Source organism: Sus scrofa, chromosome 3 (genome assembly GCF_054392235.1).
Source record: "Sus scrofa isolate SSC_HxYL_T2T_F1_AM1 chromosome 3, Sscrofa_HxYL_maternal_Yorkshire_Landrace_v2.0, whole genome shotgun sequence".
Lineage (NCBI taxonomy): Eukaryota > Metazoa > Chordata > Mammalia > Artiodactyla > Suidae > Sus > Sus scrofa.
In genome coordinates this window covers 454,186-472,535 of record NC_139385.1, presented here as the reverse complement: position 1 = coordinate 472,535, position 18,350 = coordinate 454,186, and the positions used below count along the sequence as shown (strand labels likewise).

Below are 18,350 nucleotides of genomic sequence, written 5' to 3'. Positions count from 1 at the left end.
CCCACCCGCGGTGAGAGGCGCCCGGGCCCCACCCGGCCCGACGCGACCCCACCCGGCCCCCAGCTCAAAGCTCACCTGCCTCACGCCGTCGCCGCCGCCGCCGCCACCGCCGCCCGAGGCCTTGCTGCGCCGCCCAGGCCCCGGAGACCGTGCCTCCGCCAGCCAATCGCGCGCCGCGTCTGGGAGCCCCGGGGACGCCCACCAATCCCGAGCGCGCCACTCGAAGCTCCTCGACCAATGCGGGGGCGGCCTACGTAGGGGCCCAGCCAATCGCGAGCTGAGGGCGAGCCGAGGGGCGGGGAAACGGGCGGGGCTCCAAGGCCGCGCGCCGCGAGAGGAGGCGTGACAAGAGAGCAGGGAGGAGGGGCCAAGGGGCGCTGGTCTCGGGGAGAGGGCGGTGCATCCAGGAGGACCCTGGTATCCGCCGGCAGCTTCCTGCCCGCCCTCCCTGCCACTACCGTCCCTGCCCCGCGTGGCTGTCCCCGAGCCTCGCCTCCTGACCCTCCACGTTCGCCTGCTCGCCACCTGTGGCCCGGAACCCCGCCCCCGCATTACCTGTGAGGTCTCTGAGCTCCGCCCGCATCCCCAGGTGTGCACCAAGCTGCAGATGCACTCCCCCAAGACGCAAGGCCGGAGCTGCAGAGCCAGGAGTCAGAGCGGAGCTCCTCCTGCGGCCTCTCCCGCTGCTGCCCTGGGGCCTGCTGGTGACACCTAAGCCTTCCTGGCCTGCAGGCTCCTCCACCCAGGAACCACCCTGATGACAATGGAGTGGAGTGGGACTTCGTGGTGGTGGAGTCCTGCGCTTTACCGTCTCTGAGTTACCTAACTGACTTGCTAGGTAGATAAAGAAACTATTATCCTGGAGTTCCCATCCTGGCTCAGAGGAATCGAATGTGACTGGTAACCATGAGGACGCAGGTTCCATCCCTGACCTCGCTCAGTGGGGTAAGGATCCTGTGTTGCAGTGAGCTGTGGTGCAGGGTGCAGGTGAAGCTTGGATCTGGAGTTGCCGTGGCTGTGGTGTGGCTGCAGCTCTGATTGGACGCCTAGCCTGGGAACCTCCATATGCCGCAGGTGTGGCCCTTAAAAGACAAAACAATAATGAAAACAACAACAACAAACGATTATCCTACTTTACAAAAGAAGAAACTTGAGCTCCAAAGGTTTAGAGGGCAGCTGAGATCAGGGAAGAGGCAAAGGATTCCCGATCTAGCCATTTTTTAAAACTGAGTCCTCTGTTCCCTCCAGCTTGCCACACTGCCCACTCAGAAAAAGATATCCAGCCCTGCAAAGAAGAAGCCACTTGTTGCACAACTGAAAATATAATCAAATTGAATTTTTTTAAAAAAGGAGTTCCTGTTGTGGCTCAGTGGTAATGAACCTGATTAGTATCCATGAGAACTTGGGTTCGATCCCTGGCCTTGCCCAGTGGGTTAAGGATCCAGTGTTGCCATGAGCTGTGGTGTCGGCTGGAAGCTACAGCTCTGATTTGACCCCTAGCCTGGGAAAAAAAGATTAAAATTAAAAAAGTCACTTGCAAAGACCATTTTAGATTTCTTTTTGTTTGTCTTTCTAGGGCCATACCTGTGGCATATGGATGTCTCCAAGCTAGGCGTCGAGTCAGAACTGCAGCTGGCAGCCTACACCACAGCCACGCCAGATCTGAGCCGAGTCTTTGACCTGCACCACAGCTCAGGGCAACGCTGGATCCTTAACCCACTGAGTGAGACCAGGGGTCAACCTGAGTGCTCATGGATACGGATCAGGTTCGTTAACGCTGAGCCACAACGGGAACTCCAAAAGGGCCATTCCAACGAGAACAGAGTCGTTAACACGGCAGAGAGCTAATGCGACGTTCGCCGTCTTGTCTGCGGAGTTTATACCCATCCTTGTTCTTCTGTGGTTTATAAACTCAGCACAAGGCATGTGTCTTTAGGTGAGCTTAAAGGAAGTCTCATTTGTGGTATAAATTTTACCGAGCCTTTCTTATAAGCCGGGTGCTCAACAGGAGAAGCGGCAGAGGAGAGAAGGCTCTGACCTGGGCGGCTGGGGGATGAACAGAAGAAAGAAGCTCTGGAGTAAGTCTAGGATTAATTCTATGCCTTTTTGCTGTCTAGCAGCAGCTACTGGCCACAGGTAACTACTGAGAGCTGCAAACGAAGCTAGCTGGACTCGAGGTGAGCTGTGTGTGTAAAACACACACAGAGGAGTTCCCTGGGGGCCCAGGGGTTGGTGATTCAGCATCGTTACTATTATGGCTCCAGTCGCTGCTATGGTGCAGGTTTGATCCATGGCCCCTGAACTCAGGCATGCTGCAGGTGCTGCCAGAAATAAATTTTTAAAAGTTAACAGACACACACAAAGATACCACAAAAAAAGAAAACTATAGGCCAATTTCACTGATGAACATCGATGCAAAAATCCTCAACAAAATACTAGCAAACCGCATCCAGCGATACCTTAAAAGGATTGTACATCATGGTCAAGTGGGATTTATCCCAGGGGTGCAAGGGTTCTTCAATATGTGCAAATCCATCCGTGTGATACACCATATTAACAAACTGAAGAATAAAAACCATATGATCCTCTCAATAGATGCGGAAAAAGCCTTTGATGAAATCCAACACCCATTTCTGATGAAAACCCTTCAGAAAGTGGGCATAGAGGGAACCTGCCTCAGCATCAGAAAGGCCACATGTGACAAACCCACAGCGAACATCATTCTCAATGGTGAAAAGCTGACAGAATTCCCGCCGAGATCAGGAACAAGACAAGGATGTCCGCTCTCACCACGACTCTTCAACACAGTTGTGGAAGTCCTAGCCACAGCAATCAGAGAAATAAAAGAGATCAAAGGAATCCAAATTGGAAAGGAAGAAGTCAAACTATCCCTATTTGCAAATGACATGATACTATACCTAGAGAATCCTAAAGACTCTACCAGAAAACTGTTAGAGCTCATCCAGGAATTTGGCAAAGTCGCAGGACACAAAATCAATACACAGAAATCGACGGCATTTCTATACACTAACAATGAAAGATCAGAAAAGGAAATTAGGGAAGCAATCCCGTTTACCATCACATCCTAAAGAATAAAATACCTAGGAGTAAACCTACCTAAAGAGACAAAAGACCTGAACTCTGAAAACTATAAGACACTGATGAAAGAAATCAAAGAGGACACAAAGAGCTGGAAAGATACACCATGCTCGTGGACTGGAAGAGTTAATATTATCAAAATGACTATACTACCCAAAGCAATCTACAGATTCAATGCAGTCCCTATCAAATTACCAAGGACATTTTTCACAGAACTCGAACAAAATATTTTAAAGTTTGTTTGGAAGCACAAAAGGCCCAGAATAGTCAAAAACATCCTGAAAAAGAACAAGGGAGCTGGAGGAACCAGGCTGCCGGACTTCAGACTACACTACAAAGCAACAATCATCAAAACTGTATGGTACTGGCACAAAGACAGAAAAAGAGATCAGTGAAACAGGACAGAAAGCCCAGAATTAAACCCACGCACCTACAGCCAACTATTCTATGACAAAGGAGCCAAGAATATACAATGGAGAAAGGACAGCTTGTTCAATAAGTGGTGCTGGGAAAACTGCACAGCCACATGGAAAAGAATGAAATGAGAACACTCCCTAACACCATACACAAAAATAAACTCCAGATGGATTCAAGACCTAGATATGAGACCAGACACTATCAAACTCTCAGAGGAAAACATGGGCCACACACTCTCCAATATAAACGACAGCAACATCTTCTCAGATCCCCCTCTTAGAGAAATGACAGTAAAAACAAAAATAAACAAATGGGACATAATTAAACTTAAAAGTTTCTGCACAGCAAAGGAAACCCTAAACAAAAAGAAAAGACAACCCACAGAATGGGAGAAAACCTTTGCAAATGAATCGACTGACAAGGGATTAATCTCCAAAACTTATAAACACCTTCTGCAGCCCCATACCAAAAAAACAAACAACCCCATCGAAAAATGGGCAGAAGATCTAAACAGTCACTTCTCCAAAGAAGACATACAGATGGCCAAAAAACACATGAAAAGATGTTCAACATCACTCATTATTAGAGAAATGCAAATCAAAACCACTCTGAGGTACCACCTTCCACCAGCCAGAATGGCCATCATCCAAAAGTCTCCATTAAGTGCTGGAGAGGGTGTGGAGAAAAAGGAACCCTATAGCACTGTTGGTAGGATTGTAAATTGGTGTAACCACTATGGAAAACAGTATGGAGATTCCTCAGAAAACTAAAAATAGAACTACCATTTGACCCAGAATCCCACTCCTGGGCATCTACCCAGAGAAAACCATGACTCGCAAGGACGCATGTACTCCAGTGTTCATTGCAGCACTCTTTGCAATGGCCAAGACATGGAAACAACTAAATGTCCATCGACAGAGGAGTGGATCAAGAAGAGGTGGTACATATACACAATGGAATATTACTCAGCCATTAAAAAGAACGAAGTAACGGCATTTGCAGCAACATGGATGGACCTAGAAATTATCCTGCTAAGTGAAGTCAGTCAGACAATGAGACACCAACATCAAGTGGAATCTGAAAAAAGGGACAGACTGAACTTCTTTGCAGAACAGATGCTGACTCATGGACATTGAAAAACTTACGGTCTCCGGAGGAGACAGTTTGGGGGGTGGGGGGATGTGCTTGGGTTGTGGGATGGAAATCCTGTGAAACTGGATTGTGATGATCATTATACAACTACAGATGTGATAAATTCATTTGAGTAATTAAAAAATTAAAAAAAGTTAACACAGAATTTTGAAGACTATGCAAAAAAGGTAAAATATCTCAATATTTTAAAGTATGGCTTATATGGTAAGCTGTAATATCTTGGATATGTTGGTTAAATAAGATATGCTATCACACTGACGTCATCTGTTTTTGAGTTTTCAATGCAGCTGCTAGAAAATGTGAGATTTCATAGGTGGCACACATGGGGTATTTAGTAGACAGTGGTGTCGACATCACTGGAGACTCCCGGGTAAGGATTCCCCCAGGTAAGGATGCCACACTGAAGGCAGATCACAAAGAACCCATCTTCTTCCTCACAGGAATCATGAAATGACCAAGGCCAGCTTAAAAAGAGAAAAAAACACTTCACCAGCAACAATGACTGGGGAATAGGGCAAACCTGTGTGCCGTGAACCGAGAGGAGGAGAGAAGACTCTGGTGGGGCGCGGGGGACCCCCAGTAGGTGCCAGATAATGAAAGGGAATCCAGAAAATCCTGAGGGTCCTGACAAGTCAGCCCCACCCGGCGAGTGTTAGAGCAGCATCTGGAAAGGCGCAGACAAGCCCTGGAGGGCAGAAGCCCCCCGCTTCCCACCCAGAGACTGAGGTGGTGCCGCCGAGCCAAGGCCAGGAGCACCTGCTCTCAAAACCATACGAGCCCCATCTGCTCCGGGCACAGCTCGTAATTCCGATGGCCTCTGGGCACAGCCTGGGTGCTCACCGTTTTCACCAACAGGCCAAGGAGAGGGGAGCAGAGCCGGGGAGGGGGGGAGGTGTGTGTGAAAACGTCCCTGCCAAAAAGCAACAAAAACAGGGCCTCAGAACACTCACCAGCAAGAGAGGAAACAGCTGGGACAGGACGCTGTGAGGGAGGAAGCAGCAGCGGACAGCTGGCACTGCCCCCTGCGCCCTCCAGCACACGCGGGGGAGAGGCTGGAACCAGGGACAGAGCCGGGCGTGCTTCCCTGGAGGGACTGGCTTCCATCCAGTCTGGCTTCATCTGGATTCCGTTGGTCGGTACCGGTCTGAACAACTCCACCTGGCACCGCGGCTGCTCTCGGCCCAGCTCCTGGAGGCGGCCGAGGCCCCGGCGGGAAGAAGCTTCTCTCTGGGCACCGTTGGGGTGATGGGAGTCCTGGCCGCCCTCGCCTCTCCCCAGTTTGCCTCCTTCCCTCTCCCTCCCACTGCAAGCCCCCTACTCACCAGAGCCCTCCCCTCACTCACCCTCCCCTCACCAGCTTCCTGGGCACCTCACTCACCCTCCCCTCACCAGCTTCCTGGGCACTTACGCCCAGTCTTCCTTCTTATTGGGACTGAAGTCACTCTTTTTTCAATGTTTTTTTGGGGGTTTTGTGTGTGTGTGTGTGTGTGTGTGTGTGTGTGTGTGTCTTTTTAGGGCCGCACCCGTGGCATATGGGGGTTCCCAGGCTAGGGATCGAATCAGAGCTGCACCTGCCGGCCTGCACCACAGCCACAGCCACTCGGGATGAGAGCAGCGTCTGCGACCTACACCACGGCTCACGGCGACACTGGATCCTCCACCCACGGAGTGAGGCCAGGGATCGAACCCACAACCTCATGGTTCCTAGTTGGATTCGTTTCCACTGTGCCACGATAGGAACTCCAGGCCTGCGTTAATTTAACACACGTTTATGGGCTGCCTGCTGAGTGCCAGGTACCTAGTACGTGGTGGGATCCACCACCAGACCCCTCACACTCACAGCCCCCCTGCCCCCCGTGTTCCAGTACGAAGGGCCGTGAGGAACACACGTGTGTGTGTGTGTGTGTGTGTGTGTGTGTGTGTGTGTGTGTGTGAGAGATGCTCACAAAATGAGAACTCTCTATTCAAAAAAGCAGAGTGGGGAGCGCCCTTTGTGGCTCAGCAGCCAATGAAGCTGACCAGGGTCCACGAGGATGCCGTTCACTCCCACTTCTCGCTCAGTGGGTCAAGGAGCTGGTGCTGTTCGGGTCCCGCGTGGCTGTGGGCTGTCGTGCAGGCCGGTGGCAACAGCTCCCATTCGACCCCGAGCCTGGGAACCTCCACATGCTGCGGGTGCGGCCCTAAAAAGACAACAAAGACAAAAGGAAATCATTCTTTTATAATATATACATACACATATTTTGCTCTCATGGATCCTAGTTGGGTTCGTTAACTGCTAAGCCGCAACGGGAACTACTTTAAAATATTTCTTTTAAAACATAACCAGGGGTTCTCTTGTGGTGCAGCGGGTTGAGGGTCCGGGATTGTCACTACAGCGGCTGGATCTGGTGTTGCTGTGGCTGTGGTGTAGACCAGCAGCTGTAGCTCCGATTAGACCCCTAGCCTGGAAACCTCCATGTGCTACAGGTGCGGCCCTAAAAAGCAGAAAAAAAAAGAAAAAAAGAAAAAGAAAGAAAGAAAGAAAGAAAAGAGAGATTCCATTTTACAATGCCCTAACCCATGGGTGTGAAATAAGATAACAGTGGAAAATATAGGAGTTCCCGTCGTGGCGCAGTGGTTCCTGAATCCGACCAGGACCATGAGGTGGCGGGTTCGATCCCTGGCCTTGCTCCGTGGGTTAAGGATCCGGTGTTGCCGTGAACTGGGGTGTAGGTCGCAGACACAGCTCGGATCCCGTGTTGCGGTGGCTGTGGTGTAGGCTGGTGGCTACAGCTCCGATTAGACCCCTAGCCTGGAACCTCCATATGCCGCGGGAGCAGCCCTAGAAAAGGCGAAAAGACAAAAAAAAAAAAAAAGACAGAACAGCAAGTGTTGGATGAGGAGGCACTGAAACTCGCACCTGGCTGGTGGGAATGGGAAATGCGGCAGCCACCCTGGAAACGTGTTGGGACTCCCTCGACACGAGAAACTCAGTGTTACCGTCTGGCCAGCAGTGCCAGTCCTCGGTGTACACACACCCAAGAGGGCTGGACACACACGTTCACGTGAAAACTTCCGCGTCAGTGTTCATGGCGTGTCCACACTGTCCTCAAACGGGGAACAGCCCAAAGGCCCCTCCAGACGAATGAATGCGTGACGGGACCTGCTGCCTCCTCCCGATGGACTCTTACTGGGCCGTCCAAGGGACGCACCCGCCTGTAAGCGACGACACGCGTGAACTCAGAAGCACTGGACCAAGGGAAGCGAACCAGCCACAAGAGCCCGGCGCAGAGGCGTCCCTTCCCGCGAAGTATCCGGAACAGGCAGATCCACAGAGGCAGAAAGCACGATGGTGGCGGATGGACAGAAAGACAGCCCAGGGTCTGGGGTGATGGTGGAGAGTGGGGGGACTGCCATGGGTTTCCTCTGGGGTGAAAAGCACGTTCTCAAATCGGATGGTGGCAGAACCCTGCGGAGATGCTGAAAACCATCGACGAGCACAGTCGAAACGGGTAACTGTGGGGGACGCAGATTGGCCCTCGAGAAAGACAAATACCGTATGATATCACTTGCATCTGGAATCTAACATTCGGCCCGCGTGAGCCTTGCCACAGGAAGGAAACTCATGGATTTGGAGAACAGACGGGTGGTTGCCGAGGGGGAAGCGGGGGTGAATGGATTCACACGACTGCCTCTGGAGTGAGAAGCAGTGGGGTCCTGCTGCACAGCACTGGGGACTCTATCCGGTCACCTCTGACGGAGCAGGGGGGAGGATGACGTGAGAAAGAGAATGTAGGTGCGGCCAGGTCACTTTGCTGCACAGTAGAAAACAGACTGAATGCTGTAAACCAGCTACAATGGAAAAAAAAATCATTAAAAAAAACCACCCTTTTAAAATGTTGGTTCAAGGTGTTTTGTCAAACAGACAGTTGTGTTACTGCCGCCATAATCACAAAAAGACGGTTCCATCACCCGAAAGGTCCCTCCCGCCCCCTCCCCTGCCCTCGCACTGATTCACCTGTCTGCTGTTCCTGCTGCCTCACCTTTTCCCGAGGTCACTGAGGCAACACCGTCCAGCAGGAAGCTTTGGGAGCCAGGCTCCTGTGCTCGGCACGTGGCTCTCCAGGCCTGGCCGCGGTCACCCCGTCTTGCGGGATTCGACCAGGATTCCACCCGACACACGTTCCTCCAAGGGGCTCAGGCCCTCGTCGGCTCAGGAGGTGCCACTTCCCTCTGCGCGTGGGCCAGAGGCCGCCCCGTGGGTCGGGGGGGCGTGGCGGGACCCTTCAGCCGCAGAAGAGCTCAGCGGGGTCTCTGTCCTCGTGTGTCCACACGCGCAGCAGCAGAGGACAGGCCTGGGGCCAGGAGCGCTGCCCCCGCCGGCCATGGGCATCTGCCCATTTCTGGTTTAGGGCTGTGATGACTAAAGCCTTTGTGGGGATGGTTCCTTAGGTGTTTTTTTGGTTTTATCATCTGTTTCTCACTTTTCTCTCCTTAATAGTTAGATCTGCAAATTCAGACTTTTTAACAGGAGGCTGCAGGAGTTCCCATCATGGCTCAGAGGTAACAAATCTGACTTGCATCCCTGGGGACACAGGTTCGATCCCTGGCCTCACTCAGGGGGTTAAGGATCCGGCGTTGCTGTGGCTGCAGTGTAGGCCAGCGGCTACAGCTCGGGTTGGACCCCCAGCCTGGGAACCTCCGTGTGCTGGGGGAGTGGCTCTAAAAAGACAAAAAAAATAAATAGATAAATAAAAGGAGGCTGCAGCCATGAGGACTCATCGATCTGGTGTCGACACGCACCCCGTCCTGGTGAGTAGGACGCCGTCACCCTCCTGTCCGCTCTGATGACGTCTCTCTCATCTCTGGGATGCCCTCTGTTCTGTTCTCCTGAAGCCACTGGACTCCCCCCGGGAGCACAGGTGTCGCCGCCGTCCCCACAGCCCCCGCTTTCAGATGCAGGGAAGTCGCTCCCTCTCTCAAGACTTGGTGACCAGCTGTTTAGGAGGCAGGTCCTTAGCATCTGTGAATCTGTCGCGTGGGCTCCCCGCGGCTCACGTATCCACTTTTATTTTTTACTGTCTCTTTGCCTTTTCTAGGGCCAAACCCGCGGCAGATGGAGGTTCCCAGGCGAGGGGTCCAATCGGAGCTGCAGCCACCAGCCTACGCCAGAGCCACAGCAACACGGGATCCGAGCCATGTCTGCGACCTACACCACAGCTCATGGCAACGCTGGATCCTTAACCCACTGAGCAAGGCCAGGGATCGAACCTGCAACGTCATGGTTCCTAGTGGGATTCGTTAACCACTGAGCCACGAAGGGAACTCCTAATGTATCCACTTTTAAACACGGCCAAGCATGCCGGAGTCGCCAGAAAATAACCCTGATTTCTTAGGGACTTGGTTTCAAGGCACAGGGGCAACTGACATTGGAATTCACAGCTGGATTCTTTTGAGTTCTGAAGCAGTATTATGGTCATAAAGAGAATTATTTTTCCCATATGAGTTCTTGCCAAACCCTACACAGGACCTCAGACAACTCGGGTGCGGTCAGCTCAGCGCCGTGGGGCCTCTTCCAAGGTCATGCAACAGTCCCGAACCGCCGCTGTCCTTCCGGCCCTGTCTCTGTTCTCAGCCTCGATGTGCTTCCTGATTGGAGAGGGCCATTCCTTGTGTCCACACTTTGAGAAAAAAGATTTATACGGCAAAGCAACGCTGTAACATCTGTTCCTGGGCTGGCGACGACCACAGCTATCTTGTCGGAAACATCTTAGCAGCTTTCTCCTTCATTTGCACAAAGTCACCCAGCTCCTTGTTTCTGCACGTTCTGAGCAAAGCGAGAGGTGACCCCAGCTTTCCTTATGAAAACCCCAATCCCGAGGAGTGTGTGCAAGGGCTGGAGCACGTGTGGTAGCCAAGAGCGTCTCCTTTTCATGGAGTTCCCGTTGTGGCGCAGCGGCAACGATGAACCCGACTAGGAACCGTGAGGTTGCGGGGTCGATCCCTGGCCTTGCTCAGTGGGTTAAGGATCCAGCGTGGCCACGAGCTACAGCTCCGATCGGACCCCTAGCCTGGGAACCTCCATCTGCCATGAGTGCGGCCACGAAAAGTCAAAAAAAAGAAAAAGAAAAAATATCCTTTTCTTTGCTAAGAGGCACATAGCCTGTTAGACTCGGTCAGAATTTACCTTTGCACTGGCACCAAACACGCAATGAGTCTGTCTGAAGACAAGGTCTTTGGAGAAGATACCAACAATCTTTGTTTTCTGCAGTCTCGTTAAGACCCTCCCAGACGTGAGATGATCTGAAACTCTGCTCCCCCAGCACAGCCGCCGAGAGCGGGCAGAGCAGCGCGGTGCTGCTGGGACGGCTGCGTCCCGGGAGGTGGAGAGTCGGCGCCGAAGGGTCTGAGGGAGCAGCTCATGCGCCATGGGAGGCGGACAGCTCAGACCTCAGCTCCACACTCAGTGGGGAGGTGGCACTGTGCTCAGCTCCACGGGACGTGAAGGGACAGGGCAGCCCTGAGCCCGTGCAGTGGCCGGGCCTTGTGACGGAAGCCGCCTGGCTTTGGAGAGACGAAAAGCTGTGGCTGGTTTAGAACAACTTTCCTGTCACCCCGGGGACTTGAGGTCAGCCCCCACCTGTGCCCTCACCCCCTCCCCACCTGTGCCCTCCCCACCTGTGCCCCCCCCCCCGCCTCCGTCACACCCAGTCCCCAGCTCTCCTCTGCGTGTTGTGCAGGACGCTCTGATGTGGCTGGCTGCCTCCCTAACCCACCCGTACACGTCCTTCCGCATAAACTAACAGTCATTCTGCCTCCTCCGGGAAGATGTCTGGGTCACTCCAACTAGTTGTCACGGAGATGCGGTGTCTGCGTAAAACGCACATCAGACTTTTTCTCTTTTCACGGGCCACCTCTGGGGTACACAGGAGTCCAGGCCAAAATCAGGGCTGCAGCGTCAAATCAGAGCTGCAGCTGAAGCCTACACCACAGCCACAGCAACATGGGATCCGAGCTGCATCCGCTGTCTACGCCAAAGCTTGCGGCAACTGTGGGTCCTTAACCCACAGATCGAGGCCAGGGATCAAACCTGCGTCCTCACAGACAATATCTGGTTCTTTTTGTTGTTTTTAGGGCTGCACCCGAGGCATATGTAAGTTCCTCCGCCAGGGGTCAAAGCAGAGCTGCAGCTGCTGGCCTACACCACAGCCACAACCACGCCAGATCCGAGCCGAGTCTGCCACCTACACAAGAGCTCATGGCACTAAGTGGGGCCAGAGATCGAACCCGCCTCCTCATGGATACTAGTCGGGTTCGTTTCCGCTGCGCCACAACAGAAACTCCTTCACCTGTTTAATTTTCTAATGTAGCCATTAGAAAAATTTAGATTCCATACGTGCTGGCTTTGTTTCTTTTGGGCACAGTGGACCTTCTGGATGCCAAGCTTTCCAGAGATGGGCAGGTCAGGGTGGCCACGACGGTGCTGAGGAAACTGTTAGTTTGAAGCTTCTATTTTTGGCGGCGCCTGCGGCATGCAGAAGTTCCTGGGCCAGGGATCGAACCTGTGCCACAGCAGTGGCAACACCAGGTTCTTAACCTGCTGCATCACCAGGGAACCCCAAAGCTGAATGGTCTAGATTGTTTGCTGTTTGGTTTTGATCTTAAAACGAAAAGAGCAATAAGAGCCAACATTTACCAAGTACTCTGTGGCTCTGAGTGTGTGAGCCTCACTGAACCCTCACGACAGAGGAGGCCGCCACGGCTGAGCGCGGGACATCCAGATCCCGTGGCCTGAAGCTAGAGCCACTGTGTAAACTGCCACACTCACGACTACAGTTCAGAAAACATAAGAGGCGTTCCCGTCGTGGTGCAGTAGTTAACGAATCTGACTAGGAACCATGAGGTTGCGGGTTCGGTCCCTGCCCTTGCTCAGTGGATTAAGGATCCGGCGTTGCCGTGAGCTGTGGTGTGGGCTGCAGACGCAGCTCGGATCCCGCAGCTCCGATTCGACCCCTAGCCTGGGAACCTCCATATGCTGCGGGAGCGGCCCAAAGAAATAGCAGAAAGACAAAAAAAAAAAAAAAAAAAAGAAAAAAAAAAAAGAAAGCGTTTTAAAAATTACAGAGAGCCTCCTTGCATCCCTCACAAGCATCCTACCTTAATAAACCTATTTCTTGCCAATTAAAAAAAAATTACAAAGGAACCAAAAGGGGGAAAAAAAAAGAAAAAAAAGATTAAAAACCACGCATGACTTTCGTCCCTTCACCCGGAGATAACTTGGCAAACATTTTTAGGTCTATTCTGTCACTCTCCATCAGCGCATGTGCACATTTTTACCGAGGGAACCCTTGCATGTGCGGCTTCGGAGTCCGCTTCTCTACTGCCCGACCCCTGTGGGCACGGACCGAGGTCAAGGGCTCCGCGCAGAAGAACCGAGCAGGGGCGGTTCCTCCCGTCTCGCCCAAGAAGGGCTTCCTTGACCGGATTAGTGGAGAAGCGCAGACGGACGTGGGGGTGGGGATGGGCGGAGTGAGGCGTCGGGCAGGAGAGAGTGCAGCCAACTCGGGAAGGAGCGCAGGGCAGGGTGTGGGCGGCGGGAGCAGCGGCCCAGAAGGGGCGCCGGGGGTGGGGCCAGAGGCGGGCCTTGTCCTTCCTGCGGGCAGAGGCGCAGGTGGGGGTGACCGCTGGCACCAGGGGATTAACCAGGGCTCCAGGAGAGAACAACTGTTCCTCCCATTCTCCCAACCCAGGCTGCAGAGCAACTGGCAGCTGGCCTGGTGCCCAGGTCCAAAGGCCGGATTGCTCTTTTCAGAAGAAATCCAGTAAGTGGCTTGGCGGGGGGAGGGCACTTGTTATTTTGGCCTTTTTAGAGCCACACCCGAGGCACATGGAAGTTCCTGGGGTAGAGGCTGAATCGGAGCTGCCGGTGCCAGCCTACGCCACAGCCACAGCCACCCACTTCCGAGCTGCATCTGCAATTCTTGCTGCAGCTGTCGGCCACACTGGATCCTTAACCCACTGAACAAGGCCTGGGATCAAACTTGCTCTTCATGGATACTAGTTCAATTCTTAAACCACTAAGCCAAACGGGAACTCCTCCGGGGCACTTTTGAGTGGGCGCGGGCTGCCTCAGACTGGCACCTTGTAAGGCCTCCAACAGTTCTTCGGGTAACACAAAGCCAGACACCTGGAAACCCAACCCTTGCACAGGAGGCTTCTGGAACCCTTTTATTTGGCGTCGCCCATAGCATGCAGAAATTCTGGGGCCAGGAATCAAACCCGTGCCACAGTAGTGATAATCCTTAATCTGCTGTGCCACAGGGGAACTCCTAAAAGCCTTTTTAGGTATGCAAAGAGATCCCTTTTTTGTTTTGCTTTTTAGGGCCACACCTGCGGCACAGGGAGGTTCCCAGGCTGGGGGATGAGTCAGCCCTGATATTCCTGGCTCACCCAGCAGGACAGAGACAAGTGAACTCACCCCACCCCGCTTGTATGTTGCAAATTTAGTATAGAAAGTTCTCACATACTCTCTGCCCAGTTCCTCCTATTTTTTTTTTTTTTTTAACTTGTCTTTTTAGGGCTGTACCTGCAGCATAAGGAGGTTCCCAGGGTAGGGGTCCAATCGGAGCTGCAGCTACCACCCTACGCCACAGCCATTCCAGATGCAAACCGCCTCTGTGACCTACGCCACAGCTCAGGGCAATGCTGGATCCTTTTCTTTTTTTTAGGGCCACACCCGCGGCATATGGAGGTTCCCAGGCTAGGGGTCTAACTGGAGTTGTTGCTGCTGGCCTACGCCAGAGCCACAGCAACACCAGATCAGAGCCGCGTCTGCAACCTATATACCACAGCTCATGGCAATGCCAGATCCTTAACTCCCTGAGCCAGGGATGGAACCGCAACCTCATGGTTCCTAGTCAGATTGGTTTCTGCTGCCGTTGGGCCACGATGGGAACTCCCTACCTCACTTATTTATTCTTTTTATCGCTATTATATTATTCTGTTGTCATAACCCCCAAATGATATTATTAATTTTGCTGCTCATGTTATTCCAGCTTTGGCCAGTAGGAGCTCTGTCAGGTTGCTCCTGAGTTTTTTCTACATGCCCCCATCCTTTCTGGAGCACTTCCTTACTTTCTAGCAATGCAGGACGCTCCAGGCTCATCTTTTATTTTCCTGCCCTAGTCCTGGAACGGCCACAGGCAGGAAGAAAGGAAAGAAAGTGTGCTGACGGGCACTCCCGCCCTCTCTCTCCCATCCCCGGACCCATAAGGGTTCTCTCCCAGCTCCCTATTCTTCCCTTCAGGAAGGATGTGGCTAGAGCAGGCGGGATGGGCTCTTTGCGGGCGACGCCCCGCTGGGTCCTTGTTAGGACTCCCCAGGTGTGTTTGCGGTGCAAGGACTTTACTCAGAGGAACATGACCGCGTCTCAAGAGTTACCAGAAAAGGATGCATTAACTGCCAACTGCGGCAGCTGCAACCTGCAGCACAACTCTTCCTCCCTCCCCTTTCCTGGGCTCCGGGGAAAGGACGGTGGGAAGGGAACCTCAGCTGGAGGAATGGGAGTCTAATTCCCACCGGGTCAAAGGCTTTCCGACTTAGACACAAGCTTACGACGTGGAAAAGTAACTTTATCCAGGACGTCCCGATCCGTATTTCTCTCTATTGCTGCTCCAATTATGATGTCTTATCTTGCAAGTAACACAATGTGCAGCCCAAACTGGCTCAGGCAAACAGGTTTTAGTGACTCAACCGAAAAGACGGGGTTGGACCGCAGGTACAATTTGATGGGGGTTCTGGCTCCACGTCTCACCAAAGTAACAGCAGCAACAGTGTCGTGCCCTGACTGGACGACTCGTCCCTCAGGACCGGAAACACCGGCCGACAGCTCCGGGGCCGGGAGCAAGCGACACTCCAAGTGAGCGGGTTCCCGTGGGGAGTGGGGATCCGGTCGGGCCGCGGCCACGTGACACAGACTCGACCAATCGGGGAAGACGCACGCTGGCGCAACGCAGAGCCGCGGGCCTTTCTGCGCATGTTCGGCCCGAGGCCGCGCCAGCGCCCCGATTGGCCGAGTCCAGGTCACGTGGCGGCGCCTCCCCGCAAGGGCGTCTGGGAGGACGACCCCGGCTGGGCCTTTGGCCTACGTGAGTCACGGCTCCCCCGGGACGTTCGTAGTGGACACTTCACGTCTTCCCGGCCGCCGGCAGGCCGGTCACGGTCACCGACGAGGCGGACGCGGGGCCGGAGGAGATGCGGCGCGGCCAGTGGCCGAGGTGACCGCTGCCCTTTGTCTCGGACGCCCACGGAGGCCGGACTCTGGCATTGCCGGCGGGGCCGGTCCGGGACCCTCGGCTGGCGTGGACACCGTCAGCTGCTGCGGACCGCGTCGCGAGGCCGAGTTGCCGGAGTTAGAAATCCCGTCCCTGCGCTGTCAGATGCTCCAGTTTCATCCTTTAGGGATGTTATGCTCCAAACCAAAATCGGTTTTGCATTGAGTGTCAGTAAGGCGTTCAGGTCGTGTGAGGTGCTCACAGTAGTTTCCGAAACATGTTTCATTAGTGACGGGAAGGGGTGCAGACCAGGGCACTTCGGTGAGACGCGTTAGTCGCTGAAGCTGCCATCCGATCACGGAGACCAAGCCACTTGCCAGGGCCAAGTGAAGTCCTTCCAGGAGGGTGGTTTATCTGCCCCAGCCTCGGTCACCTGTGGCTGCTGGTTAAGCAGCAAGCCTGGTGTGAGGCTTATGTCAACTCCAAAACACCGCCTGCCTGGACTTAGAGCCCCCGCTGATCCCGAGGAAGAAAATCCCACCTCCACTGCCCGTCACTGGGAGGCCCTGGGAAAGTGCGAGTGTTCTGCCCAAACCCAGCCCACCGTCCCGGACTTTTGCCGGTGTAACCACGTCTCCTCACTCTGAATCTTAGCCAAACCAGTCCGCTCACCTTTTTTTTTTGGACTGTGCCCATATAGAAACACCCGGACCAGGTATTGAACACCTGCCCCACCCCACCGCTGTACCCAGAGCCACAGCATTGACAATGCCAGGTCCTTAACCCACTAGACCACCAGGGAACTCCTCAACTCACTTTTTAAAGAATGAAATAAAAGCAACTAACAAAGCCCTAGAGGGTAAAGCCATCAATTAGGCCGGGAAGAGAGGCCTAGACGTTGCCATAGATGCTTCTATCTGTAGTTACCACTTATTGTCAGCCAACAATGGGCTCTGCTTTGCCTCTTGAAATCACACTGAAAAAGACCTGAAGAAAACCCTGCAGAGACATGTAAGGACATAGGAGCAAGTGCATTGGCCTCTGGGACAGACAGGTTCCAGTTCTTGGTGTTCCAGCCAGCTTTTTTCTTAAACATGAATATTTGTTGTATTTAAGACTACTTACTGGTAACATACCTAGACTATTGTTTTACACTAGGATTGATTCATTTTTATTAATGATTTTTATTTTTTCCATCATGCAGCCAGGTTTTGTTTTTTCAGGGCCGCACCTGCGGCATTTGGAGGTTCCCAAGCTAGGGGGCTAATCGGAGCTACAGCTGCTGGCCACGCTGGATCCTTAACCCACTGAGCAAGGCCAGGGATCAGACCCGCAACCTCATGGTTCCTAGTCAGATTTGTTTCCACTGAGCCATGACGGGAACTCCTATGCAGCCAGCTCTTGAGGCCATCATTTGCTTACAGGAATGGTCACAGAAAAGAGGCTTACCCCTGGGGGTTCAAGGACATGCCTGCGTCAGTGGAGAGTGGCTGAGGGTAACAGCTGAGTGCAGGTGACAGCCTCCCTTCTGAGATATCAATTGTTGTCTGCCACAGTACCACCTATATAGAGCCTTTAGAAATGCTTTTAAAATGATAAATGACTCAGGTCTGGAAAACAAGAAAAAAAAAGTATACCCACAGCCTACCACCTTAACTAACGTGCAGTAATTGCTTCTCTCGTCTGACCTCACACAGGCAGTGCCTGGGCGTCTGACATCAGCTGTTCAGAGAACACTGGAAATGGAGGAAAGTCAGGAAGAAAGACTTACCTTCAGGGTGTTTTTTTTGTTTGTTTGTTTTGCTTTCTAGCGCTGCACCTGCGTGTATGGGAATTCCTGGGCTAGGGGTCGAATCAAGCTGCAGCTGCCCGCCTACACCACCGACACAGCCATGCGGATCCTTAACCCACTGAGCAAGGCCAGGGATCGAACCCGCGACCTCGTGGTTCCTGCTCGGATTCGTTAACCACTGCACCACGACGGGAACTCCGTGAAGTTTTTGCTTTAACATCCTGAACGTCCTTCCCTGGAACAGGAAGGACTGTTTTACAGAAGAAACCGGTGTGCTGACGAAGGAGCCAAGCACATCTCCCGGAGTGCGCTGCATCGCTGATGCACCATTAGCCTCAGCTGAGCTGTGTCTGTGACTCGGCAACACACGCACAAGAAAGTAAAATGCACGGTTCCAACAGGCAGAGACTGGATTTGCACCCAGGCCCTCTGTTGCACAGTCCCCTCCCCAGAGGTCGCACTCTTCCTGGCTTTTTAGAACCTTCTAGAAATGTTTTATGTACATAAACGCAAGGACATAGCTCCCGCTCTCCTTTTGCAGATGGTGTGTTCTGTTCTGTACGCAGGGCGGTGTGTGCCTTTGCAATCATTAACTTTATTTATTTTTGTCTTTTTGCTATTTCTTGGCCAGTCCCGTG

General features: G+C 53.1%; 1 protein-coding gene across 40 annotated transcripts in view; it reads right to left on the bottom strand.

Moving 5' to 3' along the window:
• The window catches only part of SUN1 (Sad1 and UNC84 domain containing 1), a 46,927-nt gene extending 46,806 nt beyond the window's left edge, over positions 1-121 (bottom strand). For all 40 annotated transcript variants that reach the window (XM_085016276.1, XM_085016277.1, XM_085016278.1 and 37 more), the window contains exon 1: positions 76-121. The gene's annotated coding sequence lies outside the window, so the exon portion shown is untranslated. The remainder of the gene's footprint in view (positions 1-75) is intronic.
• Positions 122-18,350: the final 18,229 nt, after the last annotated feature.